The sequence below is a fragment of the Panthera uncia genome (assembly GCF_023721935.1).
Source record: "Panthera uncia isolate 11264 chromosome D3 unlocalized genomic scaffold, Puncia_PCG_1.0 HiC_scaffold_8, whole genome shotgun sequence".
Classification (NCBI taxonomy): Eukaryota; Metazoa; Chordata; class Mammalia; order Carnivora; family Felidae; genus Panthera; species Panthera uncia.
The window spans coordinates 53650580-53673546 of record NW_026057586.1 but is presented as its reverse complement, the minus strand read 5'-3'; the positions used below and the strand labels follow the sequence as shown (position 1 = coordinate 53673546).

General features: G+C 39.6%; 1 protein-coding gene and 1 long non-coding RNA gene across 4 annotated transcripts in view; one reads left to right on the top strand and one right to left on the bottom strand.

Moving 5' to 3' along the window:
- DLGAP1 (DLG associated protein 1) overlaps positions 1-22967 on the top strand; it is a 933957-nt gene that overhangs the window by 382851 nt on the left and 528139 nt on the right. The window lies entirely within an intron of this gene.
- Positions 6879-20716, bottom strand: LOC125914434 (uncharacterized). Of its 3 annotated transcripts, XR_007455304.1 has the most exons (7): positions 19626-20716; positions 19248-19274; positions 15832-15992; positions 15354-15616; positions 12077-12285; positions 9075-9242; positions 6879-7085 (listed from the first exon to the last, which is right to left on the bottom strand). It is a non-coding gene; the product is annotated as an uncharacterized LOC125914434 (long non-coding RNA). The 3 variants fall into 3 exon arrangements; XR_007455303.1 differs by having other exon boundaries at positions 15334-15616; positions 19248-20716; XR_007455302.1 differs by having other exon boundaries at positions 19248-20716.

The window sequence follows — 22967 nt, the reverse complement described above, 5'->3', positions numbered from 1 at the left end:
CTGGCCTCCAGGCACACTGTTAAAACCTAACTAACTGCCTACCCTAACATACCAAGAATAAGTATTTGTTTATATGGTGTATTTAAGAAAGAATACCCTAAGTAAGTGAGATAGGCACAATATGAAGATAAATGGAAAATAATGGTGGACTTATAAATACTGTTAGGAGAGGGGTGCCTGGGTGGCTCAGTCGGTTGAGCGTCCGACTTTGGCTCAGGTCATGATCTCGCAGTCTGTGAGTTCGAGTCCCGCATCGGGCTCTGTGCTGATGGCTCAGAGCCTGGAGCCTGCTTCGGATTCTGTGTCTCCCTCTCTCTCTGACCCTCCCCTGCTCATGCTCTGTCTCTCTCTCTCTGTGTCAAAAATAAATAAAACATTAAAAACAATTTTAAAATAAATAAATAAATAAATAAATACTGTTAGGAGACATGAGACTTAAAAGCTGGTTTCTAAGAGCCAGCATACTTCAAAATCGGACAATATAAAATATTATATAGTCATGTAGCTAGGTAGGAACCAGTAATAGTTGGATTTGTGTTATTCAAGTATATAACACTGTGATCATGCCGAAAATTCCTTGAGTAGGGGCTGGAATTAATAGACTCCAAAGACATTTCGTATTTGTTCTCTCTGGTGGCTTTCATCTTAAATATGCTGAGGCTATTTCTGTCTGATAATTTATGCTTCTAAGCTTCTTCAAGTCACTTTGCTTTATTTAAGTGCTAACAAAAACTGTTCAGAATTTTACAGGTTTAATACAAATTAAAAATTCTTCTGGTGGGTGCAAAGGCATGGTTATCAACTGGAGAAGACTTCTTTAGCCCCCAGTCTGGGTTTTTCCTCCTTCATTCTTAAATGTTTTTTTATTTTTGAGAGGGGGGGTGGGGAGCAGGGGAGGGACAGAGATAAAGAAGGGACAGAGGATCCAAAGTGGAGCTCGATGCTGATAGTAGATATCCCAATGCGGGCTGGAGCTCACAAACCTGTGAGATCATGACCTGAGCTGAAGTCCATCGCTTAACAGAATGAGCCACTTAGGTGCCCCCTCCTTCATTCTTATCCACACTCTACGCGTCCTTTACTTATCTAATGACTCTTCACCTGCTTTGAAGCTATTAACCTGCTCTCAGTGCTCAAGTTTTCCTTTTGCCTCTTGTCGAGATTTGTTTTTAATCTATATTCAAAGTCAGTCTTTAAAACCAAGCAGGTTATTTAATTCTGTAGGTGTCTGTGTCTTTCATGTAAAATGGAGAGTTTCATAAAATAAATCCCATAAACAGGTCAAACTTTCCTTGCCCAATAGTAATTGTGTTACTCCCGCTCCACCCCCCTCTTCTGTGATTGTCCTTGGCAACAAGCTGGTGCGTTGTCAGAGGCTGGGGTTTTTAGGAGCCATGGTTGAGTGGGGAATTGAACAAAACTGGTCCCCAACTGCCTGTATGAACCAGTAAGAGCCCAGACTCCCTACTCTTGGTAAAGCAGCCTAGTAGAGAAAGATTACTGAAATATCAAGTCTACCAGGATTGTAAAGAATAAAATCTAGAAATGAGAGGGGAGTATGCAAAGATGGTAAGGTTAGAATAGTTGAGTTGTTGCAGAGGAAGACCTTCCCTTTAAGGTCCTTCTAGGTGGATTTAGAATCAAATTGATGGGACAGATGAACAGGAGAAAATCAAATTTAATAGGTGTACATACAAGGAATCCATACAAACATGAAATTGCAAAGACAACGAGGCAACATGAACCTTATTTGAGCTAAGGAGATGGGTAGGGTCTGAAGATACCAAAGGGAGAAGGCAATTAGCAGGAAGGTGAAAGGAGATGTTTTGAAAAACAAGGGTTGCTTATTATGCACGTAAGTTTCTCAGGTAAAGGAGAGTCTGTTATTAGCTCTCTTCCTGGTACAGGTTCTCCTTTCCGAAGTAAACTTAGGCAGTTGGGGTCCTGGAAGAGAGCCTTTTCTGCATCTGCTGGGTTTTGTACACTTTTAATTCAAAATCATGTTCACGCCAAAGTGGCCCATGTTGGGGCAGACTGCCCTAGGCCCCTACAAAACAGACACAAAACATAAAGCTTGGAGAGACCTGTGAGGCATTTGCAGAGGTAAAAGGCAGAAGGTTTCCAGAGAAACATGTAACTGAGTGCCTGTGAGAGAGAATAAGGAGACCTGAAGATGGTGAGTCACACTGGACACAGTAAGCGTGAGTTTTTCCTGATGTCTCACCAGTAAATCCTTTGGAACCTCAACCTTCTGACTTTGAGAACATACAGTCTCCATAGATTTTTGTCCAGCCTTTAGTTGACACAGATTGCATGTAGGGTCTTCAGTACATAAATATAAATAAATGAAACAGGTCAGGGAAGGATTCGGTGAACTGAGATGTATGTGCCCCATACGTGGATAGTTGTGCTGGTGGTTAAAATGTTGCAGCCACGGACACATCTTGCAAGTAACTCAGGACTTCAAGAAATGCTTGAAATATTTACCTTTGGGTGAAATCTCTAAAATAATTGTTAATGTTGGGAGACAAGTCAAGGAAATTGAGTTTGTATCTCACTCTCTCAGTGGAGTCAGTCATTGTTTTACTCAATAAGACACAGAAGTTCAGAAAAATAATCCTGTAAGTTATGCTGGTGACACACAGATGTTTAGTGTCACAGCCCAGATATGAATACAATCTCCTGATTCTCAGTGAAGGATTTTTCTCACATGATTATGAAATTCAGGAAGATCGTTTGTGAGGGATGGACACAGGAAGAATTTCAGGTTGTAATAGAAGTAAAATACCATTCTCTAAAAAATACCTTAAGCGAAACAAATTTTCTTCAATCTGAAATTATCCGATTTATTTTCATCAAATCAATGAATAATGAGTGATATACAGTAACTTTTCTTATGCTTACTAATTGAAAAGTTCCTTGGGTGAAAAAATAAAAAGGAAACCAAACTACCCTAGAGTCTAAGCATTAAGTTGCCCTACAATGGGAATTTGTATTCTCCTTGTTAATGATCTTTTATTTAGAAGCAAACCCATTTCTTTAAAAATAATAGAATTGTTCAGGACAAATATGGTTTGAGAATAATAAAGAGGTATAAGTTTCTTTCTGCAATTGTTTTCTTACCTTAATAACCTATTTTCCAAAAAATTAGTTCAAAAAATATCCAACACCATGTGATTACTGTTCAGGCTGTGTGTGTGTATGTGTGTGTGTGTTTAAAGTATCTTAACTAATGCCTTTGTCTCCAATAATTCTTTCACCCGAGTACTGTCTATACCATTTGGTTTTTCTTATAAAAAAGAGAGATTTTTATATACCATAATTATTAGATAACTCAACTGATAACTTTTTTACCATTTGATCACAATAGCCTTTTTCTGCTTGTAATCATGAGTATGCTGCTTGACAGCGTAAGAAGATTCTGTCATTTCTTTTTTTCTTTTTTTTTTTGAATGATGGCAGAATTAATGTTTAGCATGGGGGGAAATAAGACCAGGTTGTTAAACCCATTACAATTACATTTGTTGGCAATGTACTGCACTAGCCACCCAGGCTACAGAATTAATTATAAACATATCTGTCCACAATCAGGTGATATTAGTGAAGGAAGAGTCACTTAGAAAGCAGAAAAGAGGCACCTGGGTGGCTTAGTGGTTGAGCATCCAGCTTTGGCTCAGGTCAGGATCTCGAGGTTTACGAATTCAAGCCCTACATTGGTCTCTGTGCTGACAGCTGGGAGCCTGGAGCCTGCTTCAAACTCTGTGTCTCCCTCTCTGTCTGCCCCTCCCCTGCTCATGCTCGCTGGCTCTCTCTCTCTCTCTCTCTCTCTCTCAAAAATAAACGTTAAAAAAAAGCAGAAGAAGTGATGTTTTCTTGAAATAAGGACTGTGTGTCCAGAAAAGTGACCAACTTGGCTATAAAGGCAAGCTGCAGCCTCCTACTGAACATGATAAAACATGTAATACTACAGATCTTCTGAGGAGCCCCATGAATAGACATTGTCTGTTTGTGAATAATTCAAAGGTACAGTTTTGCTTACAATAATTTCTAACAGGACTAGACAATTCATAGCAATGACGTTTTGTTTTTAAGATTGGCTAAAATTAATACAGTGACAAATGCTGCCTGCAAGTTGGCAAACTTCAGTACTAATCTGGGAAGTATAAAATAAGATATCATTCTTTCACCCAAATAATTAGAAACAAAGTAAATTGGGTAATAAAAATATTTTGGCACAAATATTGAAAATGCATATGTTCTACATTGCTGGTAGGAAAGTAAATTTGGTGAGCCATTTCTTTGGGTTGACAGTTTGCCAACCGAATTTTTAAATTTTCAGTTTTTAAATTGATGATTAAACGGTTTTCTTTCTGAATATCGAATCTAAGATACAAGGGTGTTCATTGCTGCATTTCTCATAATAGTAAATCTTGGTAACATCCTGAATGTCTATCAATAGCAATGCAAATTGCTTTTAGCATAATCATTTTATGGGATCCTCTATAGTTACTGAAAACAATTTTAAGTAATCCATACTTCCTAAAATAGACCTCAAAAACAGTGGTCTTATGTATGCAACCAACTATAAGGTTCCTAGCCCAACTATAAGGTTCCAGCTATAAGGTTCCAGCTGTTGGTAATTAGGAGATGAGTTACCTTTTTCTGAAATGTGTGAATGTTTTACCATAGCCTATATTATAAAATTAAAAATAAATGTGAATTTAATAAGCAGAGCTTAAATTAGGGAAAGTTTGAAAACTATTATTCTAAAACACTCTAATCTAATGGAAATAGAGAAAGTTGATTTTTTGACTATTTTATTTGAGAGCTACACTGGGAATCAGTTTTGAGTGCATTGGGTCCAACATTCTGTAGAGCACAAGAACATTCATTCATTCATTCATTCCCTCTTTCTGTTGTTAATTCAGTGGGTATTCATTCAACACCAACTCAGTTCCAGCCACTGTGGATACAAAGGTGAACGTAATGGTTGTTATCAAGAAGCTTACTAAGAGAGGTAGACGACGAGAGGGAGAGAGAGGCAAAAGGAGGGAGGGATGACGGGGTTCACAAGCTCCTGAGAACAATCCCTAAGAAAATTAATACCACTCTAATCATGGGCAGTACAAAGTATGATGGGGATACTCGGGTTCTGGAACTTTCCTACTTGCTGCTAACTCCATTCGATAATCCCTAAGACTATGGCTCCCCAATGGCTCATGTGCCTGTGGAATGGACTCAGTCCTGCAAGGTCTTTAAGGACAGACTCTTACAAGGCTGCTTCTATTTTTATTTTTTTTAAGTAACATACACACCCAGTGTGGGGCTCAAACCTACCACCCCAAGATCAAGAGTTGCATGCTCTACTAACTCAGCCAGCCAGGCACCACATCGCTTCTATTTTTAGAGGAAAGTTGCCTTTTTGCCTCCCGATTCCAGCAATTAGACACAAGGTCAGTCTTCCTCAGACAACTTTCAGAAATAAAGCAACCTGGACCCAACGACTCAACCTCTTTTTTTTCTTGATTTCTTATACTTTTCCTTATATTCAAACCTTCATTGGAGAAAAACCAAGGTAGCTGTTCCCTACTGGCACTCTACAGAATGGTGGTCTTTCTCAGGTTATCCACAGGTCGACTAGGAAAAAATGGCACTTGGTCAGATAATTTGGGGAAAAAATAAAGTATAATTGCACTGTTTATTTTACTACAGAAATTTTTGGATCCTTGAATTCTTAGCTGTATCATAAATCTCCAGTAGGAGTAAAATCTTCTGTAACCAAACATTCCTTTGTGTGTGTGAGTGATACAGCTATTATTATCTGGAAAATCTTAAAGACATAGTTTGGGAAATCCCTTTCAAATGTTAGTCTGAGAATATCAGTACTCGCCTTCCATATGAATTGACTTCCCCTTAGTTACCTTAGGTAAACTGCTAACACTTTCGCTCCATGATCAATACGTTTCTCTTTTTTATTGTTTTATTAGTTATAATATGAAGTTTCAAGCCCGGGAACATAAAGACAATAAGTCATTTTGCTTATTTCTTAAAATGTCATGTTCTAGTTTGTCCCCACACCTATTTTTGCATGGTCTCAGTCACCACATGCGGTTTCCAATATGTAAAGAGTTTAATATTATTTCCTAAGATTTTCCAAAGCGCTCTATGGTCTCGTAGTCATAACTGAAACACTATTTTCCAATCAGCAGTTTACTTACCTACTTCCTTACTGTTAAAGTGTTAGGTTCCTTCCAATTATCCCTTACGATAAAAGCTGCAAAGAACTTCTTAGCATTCATTATATTTTTCATTATTTTTAGACAGATTCGTCAAAGACTCGTCCTCCTTTGAAACTCTGTTGTGAAGCTCTTTAATGTACCTTGCTGAAGAGAACTCTTTAAACTATGCAGCTACCGCTAGGGTTTTTACAAATGGTTCTTAGACACTGTGGTTGACTTCCCATCAAGTAGCTTGAAAGCGGTCACGTGAGCTCTCTATTGAACGAGCAAGGCCACTTGGGGGGAGACAGACTGAAACACTGTGCACCTGCTGGGTAGACTTATAGAGGGATTTGCACAAGTAGGTCATCATTTTAGTTCAAAATGTAGCTTCACTGATGCCACAGTCATCAATGCTTTCAATAGTTTCATGCAAATATATTTGTAAGTGCAACATATATTTTATTATAGCATCCAAAAGGAAATCAACTCTATGCTATACATTAACCGGATAAAACTCAGCTACTTTTTTTAAAACCAGAGTGCTTCCTTTAACAAATAATTTCTTAACCTTCTCTACCAACATGGAAACAGTCCAGAAACCCCCATGTTATTAACATGACAACACCTGGCTTATTCAGAGATCAAACTTCTGCGAAGTTACAATCATTCAGACCAGTGATTTCTTTAAAAAACACTCACTGAGCACCTAGTGGTTATCAGACACTGTTCTCCCACCGGGAATGGGGTCATGAACAAAACAGACAGGAAAACTCTCTTCACAGAGTTTACATCTTCGTGTGAGGAGAAAGACGATCAGCAAAATTAAGTAGAATCTACCTATGTGAGGTCAGCAGGTGATAGCCGCTGCAGAGGGGAAAAAAAAATCAGAAAAAGTGAAAGCAATTAGGGGGCAGAGAGAGGGTTACAAATTTAGAAGGGGCCCCGGGTGAGGACCTTACTGAAAAGGTGACAGGTAAGGAAAAACCCTGAAGTAGGTGAGGGAATGAGGCATGGGTGAATCTACGGGAAGACTGTGCACAGCAAAGGATGTGACAAGTACCCAAAATACAATATAATTGGGAATTACCCTGTACGAGAAAGAGCAGTGAGAGTGGGCATTAGGAAGCCTAGATTTGAGGGTGAGCCCCTGTAGTGCGCACCTGGGTGACTGTTAGCAAGTCGCTCACCACCTTGAAGTTCAAGTAGAAAATACGGCATGGGCCTGGGGAATGGAATCCTGTCTGAGTTTCTTACCTCCTGTATCCATTAATAACTGAGCCCTAAGAGGAGGTTAGACGGCATTTGGCTCCTTTAATCCATGAGGCACAAACATACATGGTACATTCAAGAAAACTCTCCATCAAGGACACCCACTTACAGTAAAAGGGCGCCGCACTTAAATGTGGAACTTCAATAATCTAGAACACAAGATGACACCCCGTACCTCATTCCCGGAAACTCCTACTACTAGGAGCGATAAGGGTAAAGGGGCGTTGCAGTAACAGATTTCACTTTTCACGAGTGAGAGGCACTAACAGTTTGAGGTTTCTATTTCATTTGATATGGTGCATTATTTCAATACATGGTGTGGCGTGCTTTGTCCATGCATTTATTAAAAACCGTTCAAGGTCTGATAGTAGTTTATTTGCTGCCAATTGAAATAGGAAGTTGAATTCAGCTTAGGACACTGAGATCCCATAGAACAGAGCAAGGTAATGTGTTCACGGTGTTAATTTTATGATCTGCCATGGGCTTTTATATTTCCTTAAAAAAATACTGCGTAGAAACACAAAAGGAATAGGTACGCATATCAACACAGAGAGATGGTTCCCTGTATATTTATTTGCTTTCAGTCGTGCTGGGGAGGAAGAATTTCCTGTGCCCTTCAAGCTGGACTCCTAGCTGGACTTAGAACCAAATTGACATGAGACAGATTAACAGGAGAAAATCAAATTTAATAGTATAGGTGCAGGGAATCCACACAAACGTGGAAATTCCAAAGACAGGCAGCATGATGCTGTATGAGCTAAGGATAGGGGTAGGAGAATACACAAAGGGGAAAATGACCATTGCGAGGAAGTGTGTGGAAAACAAAAGCTGCCCTATTATATAGACCAGCTTCTTAGGTAAACAGGTATCTCTGTTGATAGCTCTCTTGCAGCCAGTTGGCGGGAAGGTCAAGAGCTTTTCCTGAATCTGCTGGGATTTGATTGCTTTTAAATCACAATAATCTTCATGCCAAAGTGGCCCATCTTGAGAGAGCCTGCCCTTGACCCCTACAGTGTAAAACTCCACTTGCATTGTTAGCACCTCATAAGGGAAAGGAGCTAAATTTTTAGAATCATCTCAGCTGCTTTGGGTTTTATTCTAAATTTTTCTATTTGGTTCCAGCTGTTCTATTTGGTTCTATTTGGTTCTATTTGGTTCTATTTGGTTTTCAGCTGTTTCTAGGAAAGACACACTTTATTCTTCGCCAGATTGAAATGATTTTTTTTTTCATTTGTATTGAAGTAGATGAGACTGAAACAGATTGGCTTATCAAAGGCCAATTAGGGAAGGCATGGCCATCACGTGCTACTTAGGCAAAACCATCATGAAGGGACCACAAAGAATAGTTTTAAAGTTCAGCTTTAAGTAAAATCAATATTATTCAAGGTCATTTATTACTCAGGCTTTGCCCAGTGCTGCTGACCTGGAAAGTAAATCACTTTCGTCACCATAAACTGTGGTGTGTTTTTTCTTCTACTTTGCTATGTTTCTGTTTTCCTAACAATGATATTCTAAGTTGATCTCAAATAAATAAAAATTTTACTTAGCAAGTGAATCTGTATTAACAAGAACTGCAAAACTTACCTCCCTCTATTGTAACCGAACTAATGTGAGTTCACTCCTTGGTGAGTCACAGATAGAAACTGCATCGGGTGAGTCGTCAAACAGAGGAAACTTTATTTGCAGCACATAAGGCGATCGTAGGGAATAACTTCCAAAACCATGACTCCTTGAGCAAGGGTGGATGGGTTCCTTTTATGTAGGGTTAGAAAGAATATTTTAAAAGGGTGTCCTTGTCATCATTTGTAGAGACAGGCATAAGGTCCTGCAGTGCCTTAAGAAAACATGCCTATTCATACATTGTATGTTATGTAAATGAGGCTTGTATTCCTCCTGGAAGTTCCAGGGAGGCTAGTTTTAGTATTAGAATGAGGACAAGGTAAATATGGGTCACTCCATGGGTCAGTCCATGGTCCATCTGCACAGACTGAGTCAGGAGTTAAGCACAATCTCATCTCATCACCCCAGTGGTCTGGGCTGCCCAACTCTTTGTCCAGACAGTCATTATTGCCTGAGACGTAGTTTTGCTTTCCATCACAGGATGCTATGCTGTGGGTTCTTTTGCCTGAATTAAGAGATAAACCGGAAGGAAAAGCTTAAGGAAAAATGTGAGACAAAGTTTGGTAAGTACAGGCAGTTAGGCAGCCAAAATCCGGTCTTGAAGTCCAGCTGGTGACAGTAAGGAAAAGAGAGGGAGAGTGAGGGAACTAACATTTTTTGAATACTTAGCATGCTCCATATTCTGGGCTACAAAGTAAAATATGCTATTTCATTTAACCTTAATACAGTATATTATTATTCCTGTTTTTAAATGGGCAGTTGAGGGGCGCCTGGGTGGCTCAGTCGGTTAAGCGGCCGACTTCGGCTCAGGTCACGTGATCTCATGGTCTGTGAGTTCGAGCCCCACGTTGGGCTCTGTGCTGACAGCTCAGAGCCTGGAGCCTGCTTCAGATTCTGTGTCTCCCTCTCTCTCTCTCTGCTCCTCCCCCGTTCATGCTCTGTCTCTCTCTGTCTCAAAAATAAATAAACATTTAAAAAAAAATGGGCAGTTGAGACTCAGAGAAGTCATATGGTAGGTGCATAGTAAAAACCTCGCAAGTCTCCATACTTTTCCCAAAGAGAGCATGCTGATTTCCATTATCTAGCCCCTGATTGCACTGATATAGTATACCCTTGGCATTGAACCTAAGAACAACAGTGTGGTTGCAGTAGAATCTGGGTGGATCCAGGAGGCAGGTGGCTATCTACCTGGCTCCCCCACCACCAACCCCCCGGACACACTCTGCTTCTGCACTGCTGGGACAGCTCCCCTATGCAGACTGAGTCTCCCTGGGGCTGAACCACCACCCCTACAATTCATGTCTTAATAACAATGATGCCTTGCGAAGTAACAAAACTCTCAGACTCCCAAGACCAAATGCCAACTGATAACATCCGTTTTGCGAGATATTTCAGGACTAAGGCCAAGGAGAAGATGTTTGCATCCCTTTTCTGAGAGGCAGTTGCACTAAATGATCTAGAGATCACAACCCAGAAAGTCACTGTGTGGCCAAAGAATCAGAAGTAGGACAGGGGGCACTACTAAATGGATAGCGGTGTATGCTATGATCTCCTGGTGCTTTTTAAAATCTAAAGAAGCAGAAGTGACTGCTTATAATCAAAGCTCCTTCTTCTAATTGGTAATGCAGACTCAGAAACACTTATTTTCTAAACTATTCTATTTATTTTTTAACTCCCTGATAATACTCAACCCCTAAGTATTTCTTACCCAATAGATGATGAGGGTTAAGTGTTCTACCCTGAAAAGCATAAAAACTACTCCAAACCAGGAAAAGCAGATTTGGCTTCATTATTTCCTTGATGCAGCATTTTAAAATCCTTTTTATTCCTTACGCGGAATGGCATGTGAGAATCTAGATACCTCAAACTGCGCGAACAAGGGACATTGTGTGACCCTTTTAGACGAAAAGCCACCAACTTACCCCAAGAATGGTTTGCAACCGTTTAGGAGCCTTAGCCTAGCACTTCTTAGGCTGAATTCAGCTCACGCTAACTTGCGTGTGCGCATGGCGGAGGTCAAGAAGAATTCGTTTGAGAACCATCCTTGCCTTTCATAAGCACAGTCGAAGCTGCACGGGCCAGAGAGCATGCTTCGACATAACCCTGTCAACGTGGAAAGTCTGGGAAGAGCAGGCACTGTTTTGACACTAAGACTCACTTCCCACAATAAGGAAGCAGCTTCGGAGTTACTCGTCTTGTGGCTGGCTGTATTTGGCTTTTTTAGAGATGGGAGTATTTGGCTATTTTAGAGATGGGACTGCTTGGATCCTAACAAGAGATTGTTTCAGATCAAAGTAACAATTTTCTAAAAATACTCCTGATTTCCTTGGCAACTGGAAAATGTCAGTCTGAAGAGTTTCTTAGTGGTCATGTAAAGAATCCAGGACGTATCCTATATATATACATATATGTATATATGCATATACATATATGTATATATATACACACACACACATATATATGTATATGTGATATACATGTGTGTATATATACATATTTATGTATGTGGTATACATGTGTATATATATATGATGTACATGTGTATATATATATATATGATATGAATGTATATATATGTTAATAAATATACAAATTATATATAAATAATATATACAATATCAATAATATAATAAATATATATGTTAATAAATGAACGAATGAATAAGGTTATGGTTAAACTAACATTCTCTCCATATATGGTTCTTTTCATTTGTAACTGCCAGCTATAAGTAAGACTTCAGTACAAAATGCCAATTGTAGAAGGTAAAGATCGAAATTCAAGAAACCTTTCATTTGATACTTGTGTTGTGTGGGGAACAGCAGTGTCATAGTAAAAGTAAAGTGAAAGGGCCTTTGGAGTCAGAGAACCAAGAGTTGAATCAATTACGGGACCATGGGCCAGTCACTTTTACTACCCTGAGGTACTGTTAACGCATTGGGAAAATGGTTATAACAGCAATACTCACCTGTGCTTCTGCATATAGCAAATGAGAGGTGAAATACTCAGTGATGTGTAGGGTGTGCACACCCTGACTTTGGACATGGTCAGAGCTCTTTCCCTGTACACGCTCCAGGCCTCAGATATCCCTTCTGTCATTTATCCTCCGGTTGTCTTATTCACTGCTAAATCTCTAAAACCTGGAATTGTACATGCTTCTTAGTGCACAAGAGGTATCTGTGGAAAAGGGACAGCAGGTAGGTTAGGTGATGATCTTATCCAATTTGCCCAGTGTTTGTGTCTTGCTCTCTCCTTCTGGTCCTTTGACATTGACTCAGTAGCATGGCCTACCCAACTCATGGTTTCTTTTTTACTCCTGGATTATAGTCTTATGGGTCAGCCTTCTAGGTCTCAGACACTACAGCCCACAATCAAATCCAGTGCCCTTTCCCATCTCCAGGCATGCCCTGGGTGCTCCTTGGTTAGACACAGCAATACTCTATAAGGACAAAGAGGTGTTTCTATCATCACCATGCCACCAAAAGTGAGGCTTTCCAAGTGTGACAGCCAATGGTATGCTCTTCACCAAACACTTCTGGTCTCTCCTTTCCAGTACATAAAGGACCATACTCCTCTAGCTGTCCAGAGTTAGCTGTGGCCACATGAGTTGCTTTGGCCAAGAACATATGAACATGATGGGCATGTTGCTGCTTCCTATCCAAGCTTTCAGAGCCAGAGGAGAATTTGTCTTTTTCTTGTCTTGATGAACACAGAAGAAAATACTTAGTGAAAAACCTTAGTATTGATAATTCCGGCGGTAATATTCACTTGGCCCAAGTCAGAAAGTGGAAGCCTGCCAGCTGTGTTGTTTCCTGTCTGCTCTGGCCCTATCAGGGAGGCTGAGTTTCCACAGGACGTGAGGTCAGGCCTCCATCACTGGAAGCTCCACACTCAACCACGACTTTCCCTTCCAATCCTAAAACTGAGCGAGAATCTTTCTGATGCTGCTAAGTAATCTAAAAAGGGAGTAATTCATGGATGACTTAAGAACAGAGCCAACACCCAAATAATTAGTAAGTTGGATGATATTTTTATATACTGACTATCTCAGAGATTACCAAAGAGAGGAGTTTAAATTTGACTTCCAAAGCATGGCTTGTAATTTTGCACTTCTCGATTAGACTCAAAATTTATAAAAAGCTTTTGGAAAGATGGGAGAGGTACAAGATCAGAAGGCTCATAACAGTCACAGAGAGATAAATGCCAAAGGGGAAAAACAGAAATTCATGAGTTTACAAAATACAAACACACTTTCACATAGATGCACATACATATGAACACATGTCCCCATGTATGTACCTTTTTGATTAAGTATAAAATGCAAAATCGTTTTCAAATATAATTTGGTAAAATAGAAAGAAATGAAAAACCAGATTCAGTGCTAGGCCATTCTATTTTTGTCTCTGCCTGTACTGCCTGAACAATTTCAGATGACCTCAGCCATCTTCTGTCTCCTACCTAAAATGTGTGTTTGAACCAGTTGATCTCCAGAGTCTTCTAATTCTAATAACCTATTGTCATTCCAAGTGAGTGGGAGCGCATTCTGTCATAATAAGGAGAAGAATTAAACCAGTACGTTTTGAAAAAATAAACGTATTGATTCAATTATGCCTGACTCCTTCAAAACATCTTTTTGAGTTAGGTTATGACAAGAAACATAAACAAGGTCATAACACTGAAGTAAATTGGGTTCAGAGTAAATACAAGAATCCAAGTACCCTCACTAAAAGGGTAAATATAGCTGTGATTACATGTTAAATGGCTGAAAGCCATAGCAAAAAAAAGTTGACTATGAGAATTGAATAGCTTTCCTAGTGTTAAAGGCTTAAAGAAAAAATATTCTATGTAACACATTTTTAAAAGGATAAACTGGATAATATTCTTGGTAGGATTAGTTAAGTCAGCCCTCCTCCTACAAAGTGAGAAAAAACAATAAAAAATAGGCAACATCTTGGAATAGGCAATTCACAGTAAGAAAACCCTAAATGGGTAATAATTATTAAGAGATGCTCAAACAGCATAAAAATCCAGAAAATACTAATGAAGGGGCGCCTGGGTGGCTCAGTCGGTTAAACATCCAACTTTGGCTCAGGTCATGATCTTGCAGTTCATGGGTTCAAGCCACAAGTCAGGCTCTGTGCTGAGCACTCAGAGCCTGGAGCCTGGAGTCTCCCTCTCTCTCTCTCAAAAATAAAATTTTAAAAATCATTTTTTAAAAAAGAAAATACTAATTAAGGCATCAATAAAATGCCAATCTATAATCATAAGACAAAAACTAAAAAGTCATTCAATATCAAATGCTGGTGAAGATGTAGAAAAATGGAGACCTTCAGGCAGCTATTTGGGAAAATAATTTCACTGAATTTATTGAAATTGACTATGTACATATCTAACAATTATACACACGCTAGCAATTGTACTATTGGATATTTCTTCAGAAAGTCACTCAAGCGCTCAAGGAAAAAGTGTATTGATGCTCATGACAGCCATTGCCATTGGTAAACTTACCAATGCATGCATAGGATGATATGTTATGGAGTATAAAAAACAGTAACTTAGATGTATATTCAGTAACATGGATAGATCTTTAAAAATAATGTTGAATAGAAAAAGTTAGAAAGATATTTATACCACAGTATCATTTATGTAAATTAAACATGCTCCATGCCCAAATTGTTCAAAGCTTCTGTGTGTGTGTGTGTGTGTGTGTGTGTATAAAAGTAGAATAAAAGAACACACTTTAAATATATTCTAGAAGCGGTCTCGGGGAGGGAGGTGTGGAATTAGTGACCAAAGATCATAGAGGAAAAAAGTTAAACTGCAGGGCATTCTATAAGAGGGTGTTCTGTGGATTGATGATAATATCATAAGCTCAAGTCTACAATCATCTTAAACTTGGTTATCTGAGGTCCATATTTTTAAAAAAGTTAAAACTTGAAAAGCTGAGAAAAACAAAATTAAGAATGTATGAAAAAGCACCATAAAAACACCAGCTGAATTTGAGAGGTTTTGTGAAAGCTGGGCTTGAATCTCACACACGGTGAATTTACAGTAGTTTCGAGGGTTGGCCATTCTCACTTGGGGAGAGCAAAGGCGTTTAAAAACTTGCTATGGTCACGGCAGTTGAGGGTGGAAACTGTACCTAATTCATTCGAGGGTCCCCTGCCCCAGCACAGGACCTGGTGCTTTACAGATACTCAATGTCTGTAGAATGAATGAACTCACATTTTAAAAAGAAATCTTACTCTTGTGGCTAAGCCTTGGGACAAATCTGAAAGCAGGAGAGAGATTTTTCCATTAAGTAAACAGTAATAGCTAGATCAATTGCACTCAGTGCTGAAGGTCAGGGGCTCATCATGATAGTCATTGCAACTGGACAGTGCTGTTGTTTGTGCCCTGATTTATATTACGGGTCAAGTCTTTCAGAATAGGAGTCCAGGTTATCTTCTTCCTTGAGACTGAAGCTGTCTTCAGAACAAGGTTTAGCCACGCAATGACTTCATTAATGCTGCAAAAGAAGGAATGGACCTGTATTAAGACTTTGTCATTCTCACACTTGAAAATAGCCAGGTTACTAACAATATTAGAAAAGGAAAACAAATCTACAAAATCATTAAATGAAGTCGCATTGCCATATCAACCATTATCTTTTATCCCTAGCTTTAAGAAAATAGTATTGTGTGCCTTGTTAGTCCCTGTCAGTAAATAATAATGTCGGGGCACCTGGGTGGCTCAGATGGTTGGGCGTCTGACTCTTCATTTCAGCTCAGGTCACGATCTCAAGGTTGTGAGGTTGAGTCCTGCACTGGGCTCAGCGTTGAGTGTGGGGCGTGCTTGGGTTTCTCCCTCTTCCTCTTTCTGTCCCTCTTCTGCTTGCTCACTCTCTTAAAATAAGTAAATAAACTTTAAAAATGTAAATAATGGTAAATAGTCCATTATTATTTTTGCATTATTTTGGATTATTCTCAATTTCTTCCAGTGCTGATTCATGCGTCAGACCTCTATCTTGGCAACATTTTGCACCTCTTCCCTTTCACGCAGAAAACACACAAATTACTGTGACTCTGCCAACCCCATCACTTTAATGATACCCTGTTGAGGAATATTTTAACAGAAGACCATGAGAAGTGCGAATCTTACAACAAAGGGTATATGATTTATTGTTGGTCGAATTTCAGGCTTCAGGGGAGATGCATGTGTATGTGGTGGGTGTATAGGTGTGTGCCCGTATGTCTCCTGTCCTAGATGTCCTGCACAGGCAAAGCCAATGATCCAGGCTAATGGGTCAGTCCTGCAAGATAGAAGCATCTTGTTTAATTACACTTATATAGATTAAGATGCCAGGAAGAGATCTGACTGTCCTTTAAACTAAAAATAAACCAATTTCTGAGGTGACCAAAAAGTTACATTTGTGGTCGCAGACAGAAAAGAATATTCTTCCCCAAATACTTTGAATGAAAGAGTTAAACAGGCATGTCTAGAAAATATACATTTTGCATAATAAGATTAACATTATTTTTTATTTGAAGAAAAGACTTCCTCTTTTACATTAAAAAATGAATTCTAAACACACTTTATATTTTTAAGTTTTTAAAAAATAGTTTATTTGAAATATTGGGATTCTTTTTAAAATACATGGAGATGACAGGAGCTTTTGGGATCTACATAAAAATGACTTAATCTTTATAGGAACAGATTGGTGAGTCACAGTAAAAATTTATAGTTAGCACATTGAATTTATGCATTTTTGTTCATGTCATGATAGCTTAAAGATACTTAATAGATTATTTTTAAGTCTTTAACTGGATAAATCTTGAGCAACAGACAGACTTGTGGATTGTTAGAATCTCCATTCGTTTGAAGACCACTGAGAAAAGAAGGTGAAGCATCTTTGAAATTACCGTGTAAGTCATGGGTAAAACTCATTCAGTGCAAGCATCTAATTATATACCTTTTTTTTTTTTAATGTGGATGTTGAGGAAAGTAAGGGGCATCATCTAATGCAGGAATGCGTAATGTTGGGGAAATGTCTTTGTGATTAAATTGCTAGCGGCAAGGTGAGCGGGTCCTGACGCTCAGAATGTGCTCAGAAATGACCTTGAGAAAGAACCTTAGATCATGATTATGTTAGTTGAAAGGGCTCCAAGTGGAAAGAGTCATTAATTTTGGAAAGATTCAATCAATGATGCTTTTCACTTCACTCTCCTGCTTCACAAAAGACTTAAAGATGTGAAATTTCCTATCAAACTCATGTAGTGCAATAGTGGCTATTTTACAGTGGGGGTAGGGGGGCTCACTTGAACCTCGATTCCCCAAATCAGAGCCCCTTTTGGAACTTTACCTTCTACTTTTCCCCCAAGGCTGAATAATTCAGAATCTGAGTCATTGTAACGATTTAATCCAATGACCAAGTCACAATACAGATAGGAGAGCTGAAGTTTTCTGCTTTCTCCATGGTCTGTTATAATTCTGTATTTTCCTACAGCCTCATTTAAATCCCTTCTGATGAAGTTTAAGTCCTTCGCTTATCATTCTTCCTTCATAAGAGCCACTCTTCATTCAACAAATATTTATTGGATGTCCTTTATGTACAGATTATATGCCAGTTACTCTCCCTTAAATACATTGTTATTTAAACTTGCCAGTTTTACTGGATGCTGTGATGGGCTGTCCAGATACCCCTTTTAGGTATTTATTCCACCCCCTGCTGGGAGTGTTGGCACCGATGCCTCTCAGACACGTCCCTTCTGGGGAACTGCCTTCAGTTGAAAGGAGCTGTCACACACAGGGCTATGCTTCCTCTCCAGGGCAGTCCACGTGCAATGACTAGTCAGTGAGGGGGACACAAAGGCCCATCCCCCTTTCCTTAATTTGGGATAATTCTGAAGGGCCATCCCAGCTCTCAAGTTCAGCACTTTCCCTTACCCAGTCCTTCTTCCCTCGCTACTTTAGTGGTAGTTTTCCCCAGTACCACCCCCACCCCCACGGACCTTCCTGCTCTCAAATCCCCATCTCAGAGTCTGTCTCCAGGGAACCTAACTTAAGATAAAAAACAAAAAAAAACAAAAAAAAAACAAAAAAAAAACACCGTAGAGTATCACCTGTCAACCGTCCTTCACAGTTCATCCTGTTGTTTCCATCATCTCGGTTAGTATCCAGAGCATCACTGTTTCTGGTTACCAAATTTCTACCGCTTATCAGATGCTAGCCATCAAAAAACAGCAACAACAAAATGACTATGATTTTACTGCCAAAACTGAGCAGTCTAACTGGTGCCATGCGAGTATATCCACCAGTGTCCAGATTATACTTGAAGAGGGTGATAACGCTGATCTTCAGTGCTACCTTGTGACTGTGTGTGTGTGTGTGTGTGTGTGTGTAAAGCAATCATTAACTGGTCCAGCAGAATATTTTCAGTGGACTCTTCTATTGACCCCTTTCTGGTATAGCACATTGTGTTGTGAGTAGATTTAGTTGTACAGTTGAGCCTTGAACAGTGTGGGGGTTAAGAGCACCAAACCCCTGCACCATGGAAAATGTGCATATAACTGTTGACTCCCAAAAAACTTAGCAGCCCCCTGCTTACTAGAAGACTTACCAATAACCGAAACAGTGTATTAACACATATTGTTATATATGTATTCTATATTCTATTTATAATAAACTAGAGAAAAGAAAATCATGAGATATATATAATATATATATACCTGTCCTGTGTGTGTGTGTATATATATATATATATATATATATGTATGTATATGTATCTGTCCTGTATTTACTGATACCATAAGTTTGCATCCTCTGTTTAGAAGACAAATATCTGTCAGTACCTAATCAATATTGCCTTATATTATACAACACACTGTAGCTCTGTATTACTAACACTAGACATCAAGAGTGAAAGGTAAGGTGAATAAGAAATTCATTTTTATTTATAGGTATAATGATGCATTCATTGATAATGAAGAAGCAGCAAGATGAGTGCTTAATGTAGCCTATTGTAATGGATACAGTTGCTTCATGGTAGCCCAGTCTATACCCTAGTGAACGAACTCTTATAAAATCTTATGGTATACAGGATTACAGTCATATTCATAGTACAGTATTGAAAATATTATTACATTAAAAAAAACACTTACCTGTGATGACAGGCTGATACATAGTTTCTCCAGTTATAGGTGGGGGGCGGGGGGAGAAGGCAGGGTATGGAGAGAGGGAGAGAAAGATGGCAGTCAGAGATATTGTGTGGTAATTCTTTGAAAGCAAAGTTATAAAACAGTAAGATAACTAACACATTATTAATTTTATGTTAAATATCACTGACCCCATGCCTGTGAAAGGATAGGCTATCCACTTCCATACAAATCTGGTTTGTGATATTCTACGTGATGAATACTTAAGCAGTGATGAGGAGGAGGACAGAAAATGTTTCGCATAGTTCTTACCATACAGTTATTGTATTTTCACATGAAGACACAACGGATGTTTATTAATGGTGCAGCATAATGATTACTTACTCTTCACTAAATGGAAGTGGATCATCCTAAAGGTCTTTATTGTCATCATCTTCCTGTTGGGTAGACTGAGGAGGACGAGGGGTGATGGGGGGGAAGAGGAGCAGAAGGTAGAAAGGAAGGCAGAAGAGGCGGGTGCAACTTTACAGAAATACATATTTCATAATTTGACCTTTTTTTGCTCTTTCATTTCTCTAAAAAGCTTTCTGTACAATACCAATCTTTCTTCCTCTACGTACTTTAGTTTCAGCACCCATATCATAGAAGGGTCCATGTTGTAAAGGAGGTCAAAAGCAGTCTTGAATAAATCAGGATGCTTCTGCCAGATTATCTAACGTCAATTTGTTCATGAAGACGACTCATGTCCGTCAAGACAACTCTTAATTCATCTGGTGTGGTGCCTATTAATTCTGGAATTTCTCCAAGAAGCCCTTTACCTCCTGGCCTTTTTGCCATGTCCACAATCTATTTCATGATTTCTTCGATTTCTATGTCATAATCTCTATCATAAATCCTGTGAAGTCATATACAACCTCTAGACACAGTTTTCCCCAGCAGGAATTCACTGCTTCAGGCTAGATGGTTTCCATGGCTTCTTCTGAAACAACGGTGGCATCTTCAATGGTGTAATCCTTCCAGACTTTTATGATGTCTGGTTTGGATTCTCTTCTAGAACACGGACAATCCTTTCCATGTAGTACTGTGTGTAATGAGCCTTAAAGGTCCTTAAGACTGATCAAGAGGCCAAATTGGAGACATTGTGTTTGTGGGCAGGTAGATCACTTTGACATCTTCAGTGTTGAATTCATGGGGCTCAGTGGAGGAGCTGGGGGGCGGGCATGGGGCGCAAGTGCATTGTCCAAGATCACCTTTAAAAGGTGGTTTCTTACTGGCAAGTTACTTCCTGGCTTCAGAAAGAAACATTGGTGGAACCAATTCAGAAAAAGGGTTCTCATCGTCCAGGCCTCCTTGCCATACAATCACAACTCTGGCAGCTGACATTATCTTTTCTCTTCAAGGCTGGAAAGTTAGCAGCTTTATAGATAAAGGCAGTACTGATCATAAACCCACTGCATTTGCACAAAACAGTGCAGTTTGCCTATCCCTTGTTGCCCTAAAACTGGTGCTTACGTCCCTTCTTTACTAATAAATGGTTTTTGTGGCAATTTTCTTTTAGAATAGAGTACTTTTGTCTGCCTCGAAGACCTGTTTAAACAGATATCCTTTCTTAATGATTTTCTTCATGGCACCTGGGAATTCGTCTGCTGCCTCTTGGTTGGCAGAATCTGCTTTTCCTGTTGTCTTGACATTTTTTTAAGCCAAATCCCTTTCTAAAATTATCAAACCATCCATTGCTGGCATTAAATTCTCCAGCCTTAGATCCTTCGCTCTCCTTTTGCTTTACGTTGTCGTGTAATAACTTCCCTTTTTCTCAAATCATGCTGGAATCTATAGGTATGCCTTTCCTATAGCAATCCTGCATCCCCATAAAAGCTGCATTTTCAAATCATAAAAGGTATTTCACAAAAAGTGCAAGGTTTTCACTCCACTGCTGCAACTACAACAGCTTCGTGAATTTCCTTTTTTTTTTTTTTTTTAAGGTTACTTTATTTTGAGAGAAAGAGAGAGAGCTAGCGGGGGAGGGGCAGAGAGAGAGGGAGAAGAGAGAATCCCAAGCAGGCTCCCTGCTATCAGCACAGAACCAGACGCAGGGTTCAATCTCACAGACCATGAGATCACAACCGGAGCCGAAATCGAGAGTCAGCCTCCCCACCAACTGAGCCACCCGGGTGCCCCATGAATTTCCTTTTCTTAAAACGGTCCTCACACTGGACTCGTTTATCTTGAACTGGTTGGCAACCACACAGCTGCAGTCCTCAATCTACGGTACTTACCGAGCCCCTCGAGTTTTTCTTGTAAGGTCAGGACGTTTCTGGTCTCCTTGGGAGCATTTCTCGCATCGTTAGTGGCACATCATATGGGTCCTGCGGTGTTATTCAAGGTTTTTGAAAAATAGGTGAGAACCAGGAGAGATGAGTTTTTACTGTGCTACTTAATTGACTGGCCAGACCAGCTGCTCATGTGGACATGATTAGCATCGTGGGGAGTTTTAAGCAGACACTCCCAACACTGAGCTCACCAAAGCAACTGGGAGCGGCTGGAAAATCCCTGCAGTGGTGTAGTTTGGACCATGGTTAATTTTAGCCGTTATTTACTACAGTACTTATCCATGTGTTTATTTCTCTTGACTGCAAATGGTACCATGTACAGCGTGTGTTTGTGTGCACAAGTGTTGATAAATTCTAACATCTTACAATAGGTTTGTTTGTATTTTACGATAGCGACTAAACTGGACGAATGTCTACGTATATTTTACGCATTCGTGAATACCTTTTCCCGGTCTTTTTCGGTATTTCTAAGCCATGCCGTTCATCGGCAAGGGTTTCAATTTGTCACAGATGTCACCTAAAAATTCCAACGTATTTATTCAAAACAAGCCGCGTACAGACGGACCCGTGTATGAGTGGACCAACGCGGTTCAAATTCATGTGGTTCAAGGGAAAACTGAAGATCGTTTCACCAATCGGCAGAACAAACATTGAGCGCTAACAAACCATTTCACCTGAGCACCTAGGTTTAGCGTGCAGATGAACTACTTTGTCTTCGGCGTCAAACATTACACCTTATATTTAAGTCCAGGCTGGGTCAGGAGAGCAAGAGAGTCCTCCTACCTGAAGAGAGAACGGTTTCAGCAAGGCCACTTGTGGCTTGATCTGTCACCTCTGGTTATACCGGGGGTGCAGAAACCATTTACAGATGTCTTTTGTATGTATTTGAAGAAAGTGACTAAGATCAACCACCTTTTCTCTAGTAGAAAATTTAAGACTTTTTCTGTGGCTTGTTAGAAATCATTATTTTTGTCCCTGAACTCTGGGGAAAACAGAGTATTCAGTCCCAGAATGTTCCTGTTTTCTTTCCCACTGTATTTTACTTTATTCTCGCTTTCTTTCTCCCTTCCATTTATCAAATATTTATGAAGCATCATTAATCCATATGAGGGTCCTGGCTTACCTACTTGGAATATATCAGGGAACAGAAGGCCCAACTCCTGCCCTAAGTTGCTACCTTTGTTCACTCTCTTGATCCTACTACCTAGGGGGGCCGGTGGGGGGGAGGAGGGGGCGGCGCCAGAGAAGCTAGGAAAAGGATGTTGTTGATTATACGTTACATATTTTCAGATCGCATTTTTCGCACACGCAGTCCTTATTTTAATTCTGTGTCCAGAGCACATGGCTCATTGATTTGCTTTTAGTCTGGGCTCACTTTTATTTTGACTACCACAAT